We start from the raw sequence: 15585 nt of genomic DNA, 5'->3' as shown, positions 1-15585 counted from the left end.
CTTATAATAGCTCAAAGCAATCGATAGTCTTGGTGCCGCTTTTGGATCAGTGTGGATCACTGATGCCTCTCACATAAGCTGTGTCTGCCCCTGTGCCAAACCACGGTAGAAAGATGAAAAAAATTACCCAGCATTGTACTTGTCCTGGGTGACAGCCAGAATGCCTTAAAAATAAGTGATAAAATAACATGTCATGATACAATATAGCATAATATAACTAAAAATGGTTGTTTTTGTGTTGTCTGAGTTTTACCAGCCACAGAGGCATAAAGATCAAGTCAAAAGTGCTAAGTACAGTCTTTCAATTATTGCGATTTTTGTGTTTGTGTTGGTAATGAGAACTAACCATCCAGAATGTCTGAATATTTAGCCTAATTCCCGGATGTGTCTTTGGCAGCTGTGACAAAAATCACAGGAAATTTCCTAGTCCCGATGCATTATCTGTTTAACAGAGGTGTGATGAGGCAGCTCAGCATCGTGGTGAGAAGCTTCAGTTTAAGTGTCAGGTTTTCTGGGTTGAGGTCCCATGTCTGCTCACCAGATGTGTGTCTTGGTAAAGATAGTTGACATAGTTACTTAAACTGGTCCAACTAGTTGAATTATATGATTCTTACAGAATGCTTCCATGTTATGTGTATTGATGTATTTTTTTTGGCTTTTATATGATTATTCTTAATTTAAGAAAGCCAGCAAGAACCAAAAAAATGAGACTTACTAGACCTCAAGATGGCAAGAGGTATAAAAACCTGGAAATGGGTATTTTCAGAATCTTACGTAGTATTATCACACTATCACTTAAGAAGAATTTAATTGATTTCTGAGACTAATGGATATTTTGAGATTTCTCCGCAAGTTCAGCCAGCTCTTAGTACTGGGCTGAACCAGGACCACAGCCACCACCCCTCCCCACCCCCACCCCCACCCCCACCCCCAGGTGTAGGAATTTGGAAAGCCTGACCCTTGCCACGGACCAAAGTGGCCGTACCTGGTTGTGCTCTGTGAGGAGCTCTGACGGCTCATGGACCCATTAGAAGTTAAGTGTTGGTGGCCTTTTTTAAAGACATCGTCTGTTGAAGTCCTGTTAGGCTGCATATTGAAGGACACGAGCCCAGCAAGCTTAGGGGTCTGCATTAGTTACCAGCAGAGTGACATCCGGAGCCTGGGGCCGCCACCTCCCAGGACTGGGCTCTCTCCTGGCCTCAGGAGAGAAATGGCCCCTGCATGTCCTAGTCTCCCCTGCAGTCCCGGAAGAAGACATGGCACTCTAGAGAACAGAAATCCATCAAACATTGAAACATTGGCTGTGGTATTGACACCGTCTCTTCTTTAGGAATGATCTTGGAAAAAAAAAAGAAAAAAAAAAAAAACTAAGAAAAGTTATTCCGTTGACCGGTGATGACCAGTTATTGTTCCTTTTGTCAACAGGCAAGATGATGCATGAAGTCCGGGCAGCCTCCCGTGTCCCAGGCCTTGTAGAAATAAATGACGTGCTTCAAAGTTCTAATGTGCATCACATCGGATCTTGTTTAAGGAAGCGTTAAAAGGAACCCGCCGTTCCCTATTGAGAAGGCTGTGTGCTCTCAGGCGTTGTTTGTGATTGAATCCAGAGGTTGCAAGCATGCCTCCCTGTATTACCTGTTGGAGCAGGTTTAATTTTATAAATTTTAAACACAAACTCTGTGAGTTTCTAGTTCATAATTGTTCTTTTTGAGGATCCACTCAGACGAACAGTATTGCATCTGTAAGAGATACACACTTCCACAGGACCAGGATTGGCTGGAGTATCAGTGGCAAGAAACTCCATCTGTAGCGTTGTCCAGTCCCAGTGACAAAAGGAAGGATGGCAAGGAAGGCCTTCAGGGAGAGAAGCCGGTGTTGTGTTGCAACTACAGATTACCAGGACCATAGCTTTAGCCCACCAGGGCTGTGGTCTCCAACATGATACGCATAGACTGTGGAGGTCTTGACTGGCGGCTTTTGTCTATTATTGTTAGTTTTCTCCTTGGATGCTCTCAAACTTTTGAAAATCTTATACTTTCATTTAAAAAACAAACAAACAAAAACTTAATGCAGCTTTGAGAAAATCCAGGAGCCAGAATTGTCTTCCAGGTGTTTCACTCCAGTCTTCCTGTCCTGTTATTATTACAAATAGCAGGTGCCCAGGTGGTCGACCAGAAGCCTTGAGGGAGAGTAAGGAAATGACCGTGAACAGACAGATGGCATTGTATCGTAAACATACTTTATAAGTACATTTCTTATTAGCTTCGAATTCAGGCAGAGATGATTAAAATGTTGCAAGTATCCAGACCAGGATCTGTGTTTTGGAAATCTATCAGTATTCACAATACCTGCAGGGGAGAAAAAAAATTTACAAAAACTCAACTCAAGTATGAGCACTCATTTCACCCAAAAGAATATTTTTATCATTCTTTTATTCATTTTGGCTCTGTCAAAAATTAAAGTGCTTGGAATGCTGTAGTCTGTGGTCTCTTGAAATTTAATCAATGAGAACCTAACACTTTCACAGTATGCTGTCACTTTGGACATTCATAATAAAAACTGAAACTAATTTTGGTTGTTAGTCATTTATTTTGCTTTGTAGCTTAGTGCATCTTTGGTGGCTCAGCTTTGCCTCGCGGTCGAGCGGTTTGTGTCGCCATATCGACAGATGTAGAGAGATTTCCAGCCTGTCACTCTCTCTCTGATCACTGTGGTTGTCTCTGTTTGAACAGCCCCTTTTCCTGTGTTTCGTTGAACTTTTTGAAAGCCAAAGTCTTTTTGAATATGCCTTCTACAATACAGATTAAAGATAATTTCTGAGGATCGTCCCTAAGCTTTTTTGGGTTTCTGGCTGTATTTTCTATCAAATGGATTATAGTATATATTGAATATAATATAATTTAAGGGTACTTTCATGGAAAATGGAACTGAAAGATGCTTATTTTGGTGCAAAGCAATTTTGAAATCCACGCATATGAGGAAGAGTCCTCAAAAATTTGTAAAAATGCGTACTATAAAAAAGTATGCACGGATTCTCTATTAAATAGAAAGCCGAAGAAGGCTCTGGTAATGTAGTGGCAGCTACGGGCTTTTTGGTAGCACTGAGTTTGGACTCTCCGCCCAGTGTGGTGGAATACAGTTTTGTGCATTCCATCGTACTGTAATAAGGGGAAAAAAAAAAAAACTTCAAAGAAATCCAGACACGAACGCCTGTAGTGAGCAAATAGATGTTGCCTGCCTCTTCTGCCAGATTGGATATGGCAATAAAAGAGAAGCTCCCTCTCTATTCTTCTGTAAGCAAACCTACAATTGGCAGACACACTACCCTAGTGGCTCCCACGGCATCCCACCCAGTCATTCCCCTCTGAAAAAGGAACAGTGTAGGTTTAGGATTTGAAGCTTTTAAATTGGAATAAAATCAACAGGAGGTTCTGAGGTGCTTCTCAGTGGTGGGGTGGGAGGAGAAGAGAGAAGAGGAACCTGGGAAAGGGGCAGGTCGGGCCGCAGTTCTTTCCTAGGACTCAGGTGCCCCCGTGTGCCTGTCTGGTAGGGGAGCAGGACAGCCGCCCGCCGGGGGGGGGGGGGGGAGCAGAGGTGGGCGCTTTGTTCTGGCATGAATCCCCTTTTCCCAAGCGTCTGGCCGGCTCTTTGTGAGTCGCCATGAATATTTAACAGTCCATACTCTTCCCATCCCCAGTCAGAGGCAGTGGAGAGCTCCCAGGAGCCACAGTGCTCTAGGGACTTGTAACCATTTTGAGTCGGCTTTACAAACAGCATTAGATGACGCTGACAAACTGAAGCTACTGGGTACGTGCACAGCTAGAATTCTTAGCTGGATTGTTTGGCTTTGTAAGGAATGCTGCTGGCCTCTCACTTGGATTCCGATACACAGATCACGTTCAAATGAGATGGGTGGTCGTAAGACGTTTCTTGGTGGTTCATAAATTGTTCACTGGGGTGGGAAGAATCCGTTTCAGAATGGCCTCTGCTGAAGATTTGCACAAAGATGACTAATTTTTTCCGAAGCAGTCTGTGTGTGAGATGGTTTAAGAGGAGAAGCAGTGAGGAAGTGAGTCGTTTGATAATTCACAAGAAACTGCTTTCCCCGCATTACTGCTTACCTAACTCCACCATTCCTCATCTGTTTATTAAAATCGGGAGCTGCACGCACAGCGGGGACATCAGATCCATTCACTCTTACAGCTCAGTGCTCTCTGAGGACTGCTGACAGATCCTAGATGGCAGCCTGGCACAACCAGACAAGTTCAGTTCCTGTTCCATAAATAGTCAGTGTGTCTTTTTAGGATCTGTGAGAACTGTTTACTATTATTTCTTCTGAGGCACACATCTCTTTCAAAACATTTTATTCATATGTCATAGAAAAAGAGTACTCATGAGCTATAAAGGAATTAAAATGAAGCCCATTTTCATGCATTCTATGTGATTGCAAAAATGAATGAATTCCAATCCAACAGAGTACAGAGAAAATACCTGTTATTATAGGCAACTGTAGGAGAGAAGATTGTAAACTAGAAAAACCATGCATGCATTTTATTATCTTAACCTTTTATTAATATGAGTTAAAGTACCAGTCTCAGATATATCCTCTAAAAAAATGTCATTCCTAAAATTAACACAAATGTTAAAGTCCACTGGTGGGTCCTGTAGTCCTAGAAACAAATGTGAATTTCAGGCAGCTGGCAATTGGCTTGAATGACCAGAGCTGAATCCGAATGCACCTTGTATAGCTTTGCCCAGTTGGTCACGGGTAAGGAGAATAGTGTTATTGAGTGGAAGCAATGTGACTCAAAAGACATTTTTTAAACAAATCATATTATTATTATTATTATTTTTAACTCAGAGAAAGTTCCCACCCATTAGTTCACTCCCCAAATGTCCACAACAGCCAGATCTGGGTGATGGGGAAGCCATCTGGATCTCCCATATGGGTGACAGACACCCAAGAACTTAAGCCATCACCTGCTGCCCCCCACGGTATGCATATTGACAGGAGCTTGGAATCAGGAGTGGAGGGAGGACTCAAACCCAGGCACTTCCCTATGAGAAGTGGGATCCCAAGAAGTGTTTAACCACTAGGCAAATGCCTCTTGCCTCCCCCCACTTTATGTTACCTTAAAGGACCCCCCCCCCCATGGTGAGTGGCATTGATATTGAAAGGTGTCAAGAGGCAAAGGGTCACAGCAGTCAGGCCTAGAATAGGTCCCTCCCACTTCTCATTGCCTTGTTCCTAACCTTTCATCACCATGAGAAAAAACAAAACAAAACAAAACATAAAGCTAATAAGGAAAAGGACGTAACTTACAGGAGCATTGTCCATGCTACCAGCAGTTTTATTTGCCCTAGTGGTTGTAAGTGCAAGTACACACCCACTCTTCATGGTGCTGGAGATCAGAAGCAGAGCCACAGTCCCAAAGATGAGCCCTGGCTAGGAACTGCCAGGAAGAACACAGGGACCGAGACGCCAGCATTCCTGGCTTCTGCAGCAAGAGCTGGGGACCTGCCACCCAGAAAGCCATCCCCAGGCCCTCCCCCACCTGTGACCAGCTGGCCACAACCAGTCTTGTCCTCTCCATGCTACCTGACTGCAGCTGCGACTTTGCTTTTATTACAGTGTTACAAACCTGTCTCTTCCTTTATCTAACACGCTTATTTTGTGTTTGCTAAGGGCCCAGCCCTGTGCTTGAGATCAGAGATGGAATTGCCAGTTAAAATGATACCTGTGCGTGTTATTAGCATCCATATATTATGAAGCAAGACCGCTGTGTCTTGAATATTAAACAGAAGAGAAATACAAGAGAGGCTCATAGTGCTGCAAGGAAATCAGAAATTGAGGTTAAAAATGGCTAATTTGTTAATAGTTCAGCATTCCACTATCAAAAAACAAAAAACAGTTCTTACTATAGCTTACCCTTTTGCTGTTTTCAAGCCAGTAACATGTTGCTGGTTTTATATGGATGTAAGAATCTCAGGATTATGTTCACTTAAAAATAGTGAACCGTTCCTATTTAAACTGTAGCATGTTCAGCTGATTTCAGTGGCCTGGTGGCAAAGACCCCCAAAGCAAGATTCCACAAATAGCGTTCTCCATTTGGACATTTCGCCCAACAGCTCCTATGCAGGATTTCCGAGCCCCTAAGCATTAGCAAAGATACACCTCCTACCACAATGAGGGCAGCTGTCCAATTTGACATAAGAACTGATAAGTTTCAACTATACATGGATGAAGAGAAAAACCTCAAAAAAAAAAACGAACAAACAAACAAACAACAAAAACCTCCCTGGCACAGTGACTTTGGCTTTATGACTCTGGGGAAATTACATAGTAGAAACTCTCTCTGCCCTCGGATGACAGGAATTCAGTTTCATGAGGGTACTGTGCTATTGCTGTTTTTAAGAAGTATATTTAATAAAACAAGAAAGACCTACAACAAGAAAGGAGATGAAACAGATAGGAATTATTCCCAGTTCACATTTTTCTTGAAATTTGTTTCATTTTCCTGGGGCCATCCTAGCCAGGACACAAGCAACATGGATGGTTTTCCCAGATCCCTGTCACAGTTAACAGGTGCACAAAAGTAGGATTGACTAAGGGTCTTCAGTTCTGTTATATCCTCCTTGGAAAAACTACTATTCAATACAAGAGAGGAAGACCAAGCCAACAGATGCTCAGTGAATTGTGTGTGTGCTTTGTTTTTTAGATTGATTTTGTTTATTTGAAAAGCAGAGTTACAGATAGGAATAAATCTTCCATCTACTGGTTCACCCCCTAAATGGCCCCAATAGCCAGGAGCTTCATCCAGGTCTCCTACTTGGGTGCAGAGACCCAAGCACTCGGGCCATCTTCTGCTGCTTTCCCAGGCACATTAGCAGGGAGCTGAATTGGAAGTGGAGCAGCCCAGACTCTAACTGGCGGGCATATGGGATGCCAGCAATGCAGGTGGTGGCTTAACCTCCTGTGCCACAATGCTGGCCCCTGAACAGGACACCTTAAGCTCCTGTCTTTTTCTGAGGCAGAAGAATGATGCATCAGATCTGCGCATGGGAATGTAACTAACTGGAATATCAGATGTAGGTTAGGTTTGCTTTAGAATTTCAATGATCTCTTGAACACTGTCGACAATGCATATTCCTTATTTACCCAGATAAGTGTAAGCATGACCATCACTAGATCATTTGCTAATTATCCTTTTCAGGACTTCAGCCAAGACATAGAGAGTCTTTGTCCATTCAGCTAAAATCCTACTTACATGCTGACTGAGAGTAGGGATTCCTTAGCGTGATTAGCTGGGCCATCCAGTTTCTCAAACCGAGGATTCTCAAGATAATATCACGATAAATCGGTTCCCAGCATGGTAACGGTTTTCCAGTGGATCTGCAGGTTTTAAGGATTTTCTATATTTTTGTTCTACCACCAGCGTGTGCAGTCACAGAAAGCCATCAGGACGTCAAGGTGCTCTGTTGAGTCTGGGTCGAACCTGTTGGAGGCAGAGCCAGTACATACAGAACCAGCTTCTCACATAAATACAAGGAGTCTTCAAGAAGTTGATGGGAAGATTCGTATTTGAAAAAAAGCTGCATGAATTTCAAAAAAATTTGTGCAACAGAACCCTAAAATTGTTTTAAATATATTTGAGGACATAACTACCATCTGCTGACGCATTCCCCAGATGCCCACAACAGCCTAGGCCAAAGCTGGGAACTGGGTGGCAGGAGCTTGGGCGGTAAGAATCCAAGTACCTGAGCCAATAGGGTCGCCTCCCTGGATCCAGGTGAGCAAGAAGCAAGGTACTGGGGCCAGGCTCGAACCCAACCACGCCAACGTGTGACCCGGGTGGTAGCTTTGGAATCCGCAAGGAGACCTTACACTGGGCGTCTCAACCAGTGACCCACTGGCCGGAATAAATGACAACCCCGAAACTGAACTTTGAATTTTATTTTTCAGTGAACTTTTTGGAGTTCCGCATGTTCATTAATTAACTATCTACTGCTCCCAAGAGTGGAGCGAAAAGCAAACTCACCTGATAGACAGGCTCAGTGTGTTTCAATGCAGCCCTTAAATGCTGTCATTAAAAATCCGTGTCCCACTTGAGCCGCCAATGCTGTCCATCTTCGCCCGATTCTCAGCTGCTCTTGGCTTAGTCCGCCCTTTGTTGCTTTTGGATTCCTTGCTGTCCTTGTGCACTTGGGTTATTTGGGAAACAGCTACAGCTGAAGATGCTTCCGGACACTTCCACAGTCATCTCCGAACTTGGCTGCGTCTTGGAGTCACCTGAGAAGCTTGCAAAACCCTGAATTTTGTGCCTTTCCCCAAAGACTGAGACTTTTAGGGTGTGTCCTGGGCTTTGGGGGGTTTAGAGGCCCCTGGGGGCATTCTGAAAGGCAGACAAGTTTGGGACACTCTGGGCTACAGGGAAGGAAGCAAAGATTTGACCACCTGGGCCTGAATCCTAGCTCTGCCTCCTGTTGGCTGTGTGATCTGGGGCCTGGATCCCTTATCCGTAAGGTGGAGGTAATGATGTGAGCCATTTTCTCATCTGTAAATCAAAAAGACCTTGATGTGCTTAGTGAGAGCAGGCGCAGTGGGCCTGGCCCAGGACGGGCACTCAGGGAGTGAAAGCTACTCTGTAGCACTAAGATGGAACTAAACCATATCAGTGTAGTGAAAACAGGAAGTAAGGTGGGTGACACACCCAGGCCCCGGGCCACGAGGGATGCTTTATGTCTTGTCTGGGACAACTGAATTGTTCCTCTGCTGCTAGCATGTTGGAAAGTGAGAGAGAACCTTCTCCCCAGAGATAAAGCCATTGTCTTCTTCTGTTTTCCCTGAGCAGGCCGGTCTGCCCGGGGCTTTGTGGACAGGATCTGCCTGTTTTGCTTACTGGACACATTGCTAATGGCAGCTGGCTACAGCCCAAGTACTTCCCCAGGGACCAATGAATGGGAAGACGGAGTGGGGCTCTTTGCCCTGGGCTCTTGACCCAACAGGATCCAACAGCTGCTTTTATTCTTAATCTAATGAGTCTCCTGCACTCCTCCAGTCCTTTAGTACCTGTTTTGCCTTCATCTCAGATAAACCAAAAGTACCTTCATTTTTAAGGAGAGAGCCGCAAGCACAGTACCTAACGGGAGGACTGTGAATCTGATCCATAGACTGGGAAGGGACAGAAAGCCTCTGGTTTTACCATCAGTGAGACGAGGAGAGAGGTTGTGGTGTGCCTGCCCCACCCCAGGCCGGTCTTGAAAAGGCAGAGGGTCAGAGCAGCAGGGGCCACACCACCCCTGGAACCAGGCTTCCCCGCTGAGAACACTCTGGTCTCGCCTGCAGCACTGTTGGCACATTAGAACTTGCCTTTGACTTTGCATTGAGTTCACAAAGAGCTTGGTAAGGGCACCGGGCCCTTTTTATCAATAAGGAAGCATGCACAAAGGAACTTTTATTTTTTTAAATATTTGTTTTATTTACTTGAAAGTCAGAGTTACACAGAGAGAGAAGGAGAGGCAGAGACAGAGAGAGAGGTCTTCCATCTGCTGGTTCACTCCCCCAATTGGCTGCAACGGCCGGAGCTGAACCCATCCGAAGCCAGGAGCCAGGAGCGTCTTCTGGGTCTCCCACGTGGGTGCTGGGGCCCAAGGACTTGGCCATCTTCTGCTTTCCCAGGCCATAGCAGAGAACTGGATCAGAAGAGGAGCAGCCGGGTCTCGAACTGGCGCTCATATGGGATGCTGGCACTGCAGGCGGCAGCTTTACCCACTACGCCACAGCGCCAGCCCCACAAAGGAAATAAAGCCCCAGAGCAGGCGGGAGCCAAATGAGAACAGAACTCAGGTGGCGGCCATTTCCCTCCGGGCTGCTCCTGCCGGAGCCGCAGGCTCACCGGTCACGCAATGACCCCCGCCCAAAGCCGGCAGCACCAACCTGATGCAGAAGGAGGCTTCCGTTTTCCTCAGCCGAGGTCGTTCCGCCTCCTGAGCCTCGGAACAGGGAGAACTTGCTGTAGCTGTGGGAACCCTCGCTGTTGTAACCCGCAATGGAAAAATCAGGCAGGCTTGATGGGAAACAGGCATCAGCAAAGATCCAGAGGAATTCAGGCCGGGGCGGGGGGTGTGGGGACCGCCTACACCTGGGGTGTGGGTCTCCCTTTTCCTGTCTTTGATGTAATGTAGCTTTCCTGGGAGCTCACGAGCCGGACATGAATTCTGGCAGCATGAAGGCGTTGTCCAGCTCCCTGTGAGACTCCTCGATCCTGACATGGGCGGGAACACCTCGCGATGGTGGCCAGCCAGGGCTCACCTGCTGTGGGCAGAGCAGCAGGCCGGCTGAGTTTGCAGCGGTCCTCACGGTGCCTGTGGGAGAGGTTTGGGGGAGCGGCCCCCCAGGACAGACTGCAGTCTGGTGGCCCGCAGTTCAGGCTCCGGCACCAACTCTGCCAGGAATCTCAGCAACACCATATGCTGGTGTTTAACCTTCTCTCTCTAAAGCTTTGTCTGTTGCTTATATTGTGGGAGTAAAGGGGAAAAGAGAATACATTCTTGTTGTGAATGAATCTCACCAGCTCAGAAGGTTTTAAAACAAAAGGGAGCAGGTCTGGAATTTTCTAGAACAGCTGCTGATGAGCTTCCAGGTGGCAAAACATAGAAACATAGAAAGTGTCTCTGATGTGAATTTGTGTTTTCAAACCAGCTGTTGACCTAGCCTACCATCATGGTTTCTTTGAGACAAGTGCTGGAGGAATTTGGACTCCAGGAAATAAGAGGAAGCTTCAAAGACTTCATGGCAGTTGGAACTAAAAGATGGGTTTATTTGGGTGTAAAAATGTCAATATCCATGCATAGTTTCTTCATAATACACTCAAATAATCTCAGATGGTCTCATTTCAGGATTCTTAATTACACCAGCAAAGTCCCTTCCCCAAATGAAGTCTCATTTACAGATGCTGGCAGGGGTGACATGGACCTCTCAGTCCATTCACAGTCCCAACCCCGCATGGCTTCCTGGTGGATTTTCCCGCATTTTCTGTCGAGTGCTGATGTCCTCTGCCACACATCTGAGTGAGCCCTGGGTGGAATGTGAACTCGCCCACACAGTCACTTGACTGATGTTAGAACACTGCTGACGGTGGAATGGAACTCCAGGCAAAGGCCCCTGCGTTTGGCCGTGAAAGACCAAAAGATCCCAAAACCTGTTCCTTTCCTCACCTCTGTCGTGTTTCCAAGTCCAAACTACCATCACCTCTTCCTGAATTGTTCCAGTTCCATTCTAACAGACTGCCTGCCTCTGGCCTCCCTCCCTTCAATCCGCACCACTGTCCTCGGGCACACAAGGAGACCCCCGCGCACACCTACTCTGTCTCTCTAAAGAATAAACCCAGAAGCCCCACTCTGGCCCCCGCAGCGCTCCAGCCATGTGAGCCCCACACTGCCCGGCTCTGGGAGCACGAGCCACACTAGGCTCTGCCAGTGCGCCCTGCACACGGGTCCCTCTCAGGCCTTTGTCACCCAACGTGTTTCCATTCTGAAAGCTTCCAGCTCGCATCACGTCCAATAGAGGAAGTGCACCTGCATTAAATATTCGGAGTACAAATATCTTTTTGAGATTGCAGTTGGCCCTCTGTTCCACGGATCCCGTGGCTGCAGAGTCAGCTGATCCCAGATTGAAAATATTCAGAAATAAAAAACTGCCTCTGTATGGACACGTATAGACTTTTTGGATCATTATTCCCTAAAAATACAGTATAACACCACTTCCGTAGCATTTACTTTGTACTATGCATTAGATGCCATCTAGAGCTGATTTAAAGGCTGTAGATCTTCAGTCTCCCACAAGCCTGAGAAATCCTTTGAATCGAGAGGAGCCGCATTCCCCACTCCTTCCAAAAGCCGTGAGCTAACCCATGACTCCTAAATCCTGACCATGACGTTGCAATGTGCTGTGTGTTCTTTGTGTTTTATTCAACACTTGCTGATTTCTGCCTTGCAGTTTTCCTTTTGTATTTTGGAGACTTTCGTTTTTTTCCAAGTCTCCTGCTTTGCTCAAATGCGCCTTTGCCTGGCCAACTGCTCCTCCTCCTTCAGCTCAAACGCACCCCTTGCTGGGAGCCTCCCCGGCCCCCCTGCTGCCACGTCAGCTCCCAGCCTGACGTCACTGCCCGCAGAGCCCATCTCAACTCCACCATCGAGGGTCTGTGTGTGCCACGGGTCGGAGTCGGGCGCATGGCTTCCCACTGCATTTGACAGGCACCCAGTGGAAGTGCTCCAACCACCGTGCACCTTCCAGTTCTCCTGAGAAGCCCTTCTTCCCTGTCTCCTTTTCCTTGTGTTGAAAGCAAACCCAGCATCATGCATTGTCCTCTATAATGACCCAAATCCTCCTGAGGGCACCCCGTGGGGTGGTTCCTAACCCAGAGACTGCTTTCAGTCTCAGCTGCCAGGGCCCAGAGCATCTTCCGTGAGCAGTCATCTCGGGTCAGAGCGGATTCTTCTCCACCACCAGCCAATGGGCCGGGGCCTAGCACTTCGCACTCTCAGAGCTGACTTTGTCACACCAGGGTCCCCTTTGCCCCTGGGGATGATCCTGGGAGGCAGGGCGTGGAAAGAGCCAATCCCCTGGACAGTGACATGTGGAGCACAAGCGGCAGCCACACTGGAGAGAACTCAGAACCCGCGACACAGTGAGATCCAGTCGCTCAGAGCTCTGGCTCCCGTCGGCTGTTAGTCCCAAGAGCCTGTGAATATCGGCTTAGTCACCTCATGTCTCTGGTAGTCACAGATGTCCTTGTATTGCTTGGAATATTGGGGTCTACAAGACCTCAAAGGAACCCCAGGTGTCTCTCAATACCAGCTCAGCTTTAGACTTGTCATCTGGACTCTAACCTCATAAACACACTGCCAAACTTTTATCTTTTGACCATGTCTAGAAAAAAGACAGTATTTAAAAGTGACTTGACTCTCACTGAACTCTGCACACTCTCCGCCCCAGTTTTGTTTTTTGTTTTTTGTTTTTGTTTTTTGTTTTTTTTTGTTTTTTGACAGGCAGAGTGGACAGTGAGAGAGAGAGACAGAGAGAAAGGTCTTCCTTTTTCTGTTGGTTCATCCCCCAATGGCCACTGCGGCCGGCGCACCGCGCTGATCCGATGGCAGGAGCCAGGTGCTTCTCCTGGTCTCCCATCGGGTGCAGGGCCCAAGCACTTGGGCCATCCTCCACTGCACTCCCTGGCCACAGCAGAGAGCTGGCCTGGAAGAGGGGCAACCGGGACAGAATCCGGCGCCCCGACTGGGACTAGAACCCGGTGTGCCGGCGCTGCAGGCGGAGGATTAGCCTATTGAGCTGCGGCACCGGCCTCACCCCCAGTTCTGCTAAGAGCATGCGCCATCCCTCGAGGCTGGCTCACGGATCAGGAGAGCTGCTGCCACCAGCACTCTCACTCTCACCCCCATTTCGTTCTAGATGTTGACTGTGGGCATTGGGCAGGTGCACAGCAGGGAACAGGTGAGGGGTGGAGTCCGGTGAGCACTAACAGGAGGTGATGGCCCAGTCCTGAAGGTACAGGAGCCCCGGAGCAGAGAGCATGACTCTAGGTGGCGTCTGCTATGCCTGGGTGAGCTTTCTGTCCATTTTCACAAAGGTATCCACTCACTTCATAGATCACAAGGAATATGGGCCAGGAGCTGCCTCTCAGCAGGAGTACAACCAAGAGCAAAACAAAGTCTCTGCTTCAGTAGTTTCTCACCTAACAGGAGGAGAAAGACACATCCATAGAAAATGCGTACTATGGAAAAACTGTGCATGGATTTCAGAGTTTTTTTTTGCGCCACATTGGACTTTTTTTTTTTTTACAGGCAGAGTGGACAGTGAGAGAGAGAGACAGAGAGAAAGGTCTTCCTTTGCTGTTGGTTCACCCCCCAATGGCCGCTGCAGCCGGCGCACCGCGCTGATCCGATGGCAGGAGCCAGGTGCTTCTCCTGGTCTCCCGTCGGGTGCAGGGCCCAAGCACTTGGGCCATCCTCCACTGCACTCCCGGGCCACAGCAGAGAGCTGGACAGGAAGAGGGGCAACCGGGACAGAATCCGGCACCCCATTCGGGACTAGAACCCGGTGTGCCAGCGCCGCCAGGCGGAAGATTAGCCTAGTGAGCCACGGCGCCGGCCTCACATTGGACTTTTAATTCCATTTTTGCGTGACCTGGAGCCCCTTTGAGTAATACCCTGGGTGAGTGCGGGTGCTGAAAGCAGGGCAGAATGGAAAAGGGGACGGGGAGGCCGTGGCTGATTTTTATGCAAAGTGGTGGTCAGGGAAGACCTCACGGCGCAGGTGACATTTCTTTGAGCAGAGATCCGGGGATGCAGGTGGTCAGCCAGGGCTGACGAATTGAAAAAGTAAATGAGGGGCAAAGGGTTGAATCTGCCGTCTGGCATGACCAAGTCAGTTGCAATGCCTTGGGGTGTGTGGCTTTTCCTTCCTTCGCCCCAAGAACGTTTTCAGTCCACCACTCAGAGCTCGGCTCACCCACGGCGGCTGGGCTGCATTGGCAGGAGCGCCGTGATCAGGAGCCACGTGCGTTTCTCGGGAGTCTGCGGCCGTCCTGGGTGGGAAAGAGCCCTGGCTTTGGAGTCTTCTAGATGTGGGTCCAGCTCCAGCCCCACCGCTTGCCACTTACCACAGCGTACTCTTTAAACTCCTTCAGCCTCCTTCCCAGCCTGAAGCGAGGAGCCCGGAATTCGATCTGGGTCTCCTGCATGGGCGGCAGGGACCCAAGTACTTGAGCCATTACTGCTGCCTCTTGGGCTGCATATCAGAAGAAGCTAGATTGAGCAGAGCTAGAACTTGAACCCAGGCACTCGGATAAGGGATGTGGGTATCCTAAGGAGCACCTTAATCACTACACCAAATACCCACTCCACCTGTTATTTTTAAAGCCCTAGGGGCACTGACTCTAAAGGAACAGTGCTGCCTATGTTTTAGGGACCACAAGTTGGCAGCCTGAGGCTCCTCTGTGCCTCTTGAGGACAGCCTTGGGGAATGAGTGACTATTCCAAGTGGTCACCTGAATGTCTTAGGGTCACACTGGCCCCCATGAGTCCCCAGGGACTCATGAGCTTCCATTCAAGCCAGCTGATCTCAGGCTTGTGTTACAGAGCCTGTGACAAGACTGACAGATGGCAGGAGAATAACACCTGTGTTAGTCCCAGTGCTGACATGGAGCAGTAACCAGACACAGCCCTCTGGTTCCTCCATAGCCTGCTGTCCCGAAGCGAACATGCTGGCGGGCCGCACCTGCCTGGCATCTCAGCTCTTGTCAGCCACGCCTTTCACTGAACGATGCCTGTTCTCGTGTCAGGGACTGAGGAAGAACGCAGCTCCTTACAGGCCTAGGAGGAGGTTGCAAACCTTACTTTTAGTCAATATCCCTCCCCAGATTACTGACTGGTACTTCACATCTTCTTCTTGTTTCTATCTGCTTATCCTAGCGTGCAGAGAAATGTCTGGAAACTGGGGAGTGAGACCAAAGGGGAAAATCCACAGTCCAAGCCTTGGAATCACCAAGAGTTGGCCACAGCCTGGCTGGG

The 15585-nt window shown here is 48.1% G+C and overlaps 1 protein-coding gene and 1 long non-coding RNA gene across 6 annotated transcripts in view; one reads left to right on the top strand and one right to left on the bottom strand.

The window, feature by feature from the left end:
• Positions 1-15585, top strand: part of SCAF8 (SR-related CTD associated factor 8) — a 292087-nt gene that overhangs the window by 216639 nt on the left and 59863 nt on the right. For 4 of the 5 annotated variants that reach the window (XR_007923154.3, XM_089332533.1, XM_051855237.3 and 1 more), the window contains one exon: positions 1426-2569. The exons of the other annotated variant lie outside the window; for it this stretch is intronic. The gene's annotated coding sequence lies outside the window, so the exon portion shown is untranslated. Of the gene's footprint in view, positions 1-1425; positions 2570-15585 lie in introns of those variants that run through there. 5 annotated transcript variants of the gene reach the window in all.
• Positions 4249-11562, bottom strand: LOC149126415 (uncharacterized). The gene is made up of 2 exons (XR_016233617.1): positions 9938-11562; positions 4249-9693 (listed from the first exon to the last, which is right to left on the bottom strand). It is a non-coding gene; the product is annotated as an uncharacterized LOC149126415 (long non-coding RNA).

Source organism: Oryctolagus cuniculus, chromosome 5 (assembly GCF_051225735.1).
Source record: "Oryctolagus cuniculus isolate XC-2025 breed Fujian yellow rabbit chromosome 5, ASM5122573v1, whole genome shotgun sequence".
Lineage (NCBI taxonomy): Eukaryota > Metazoa > Chordata > Mammalia > Lagomorpha > Leporidae > Oryctolagus > Oryctolagus cuniculus.
This window is presented reverse-complemented; position numbering and strand designations above follow the sequence as displayed.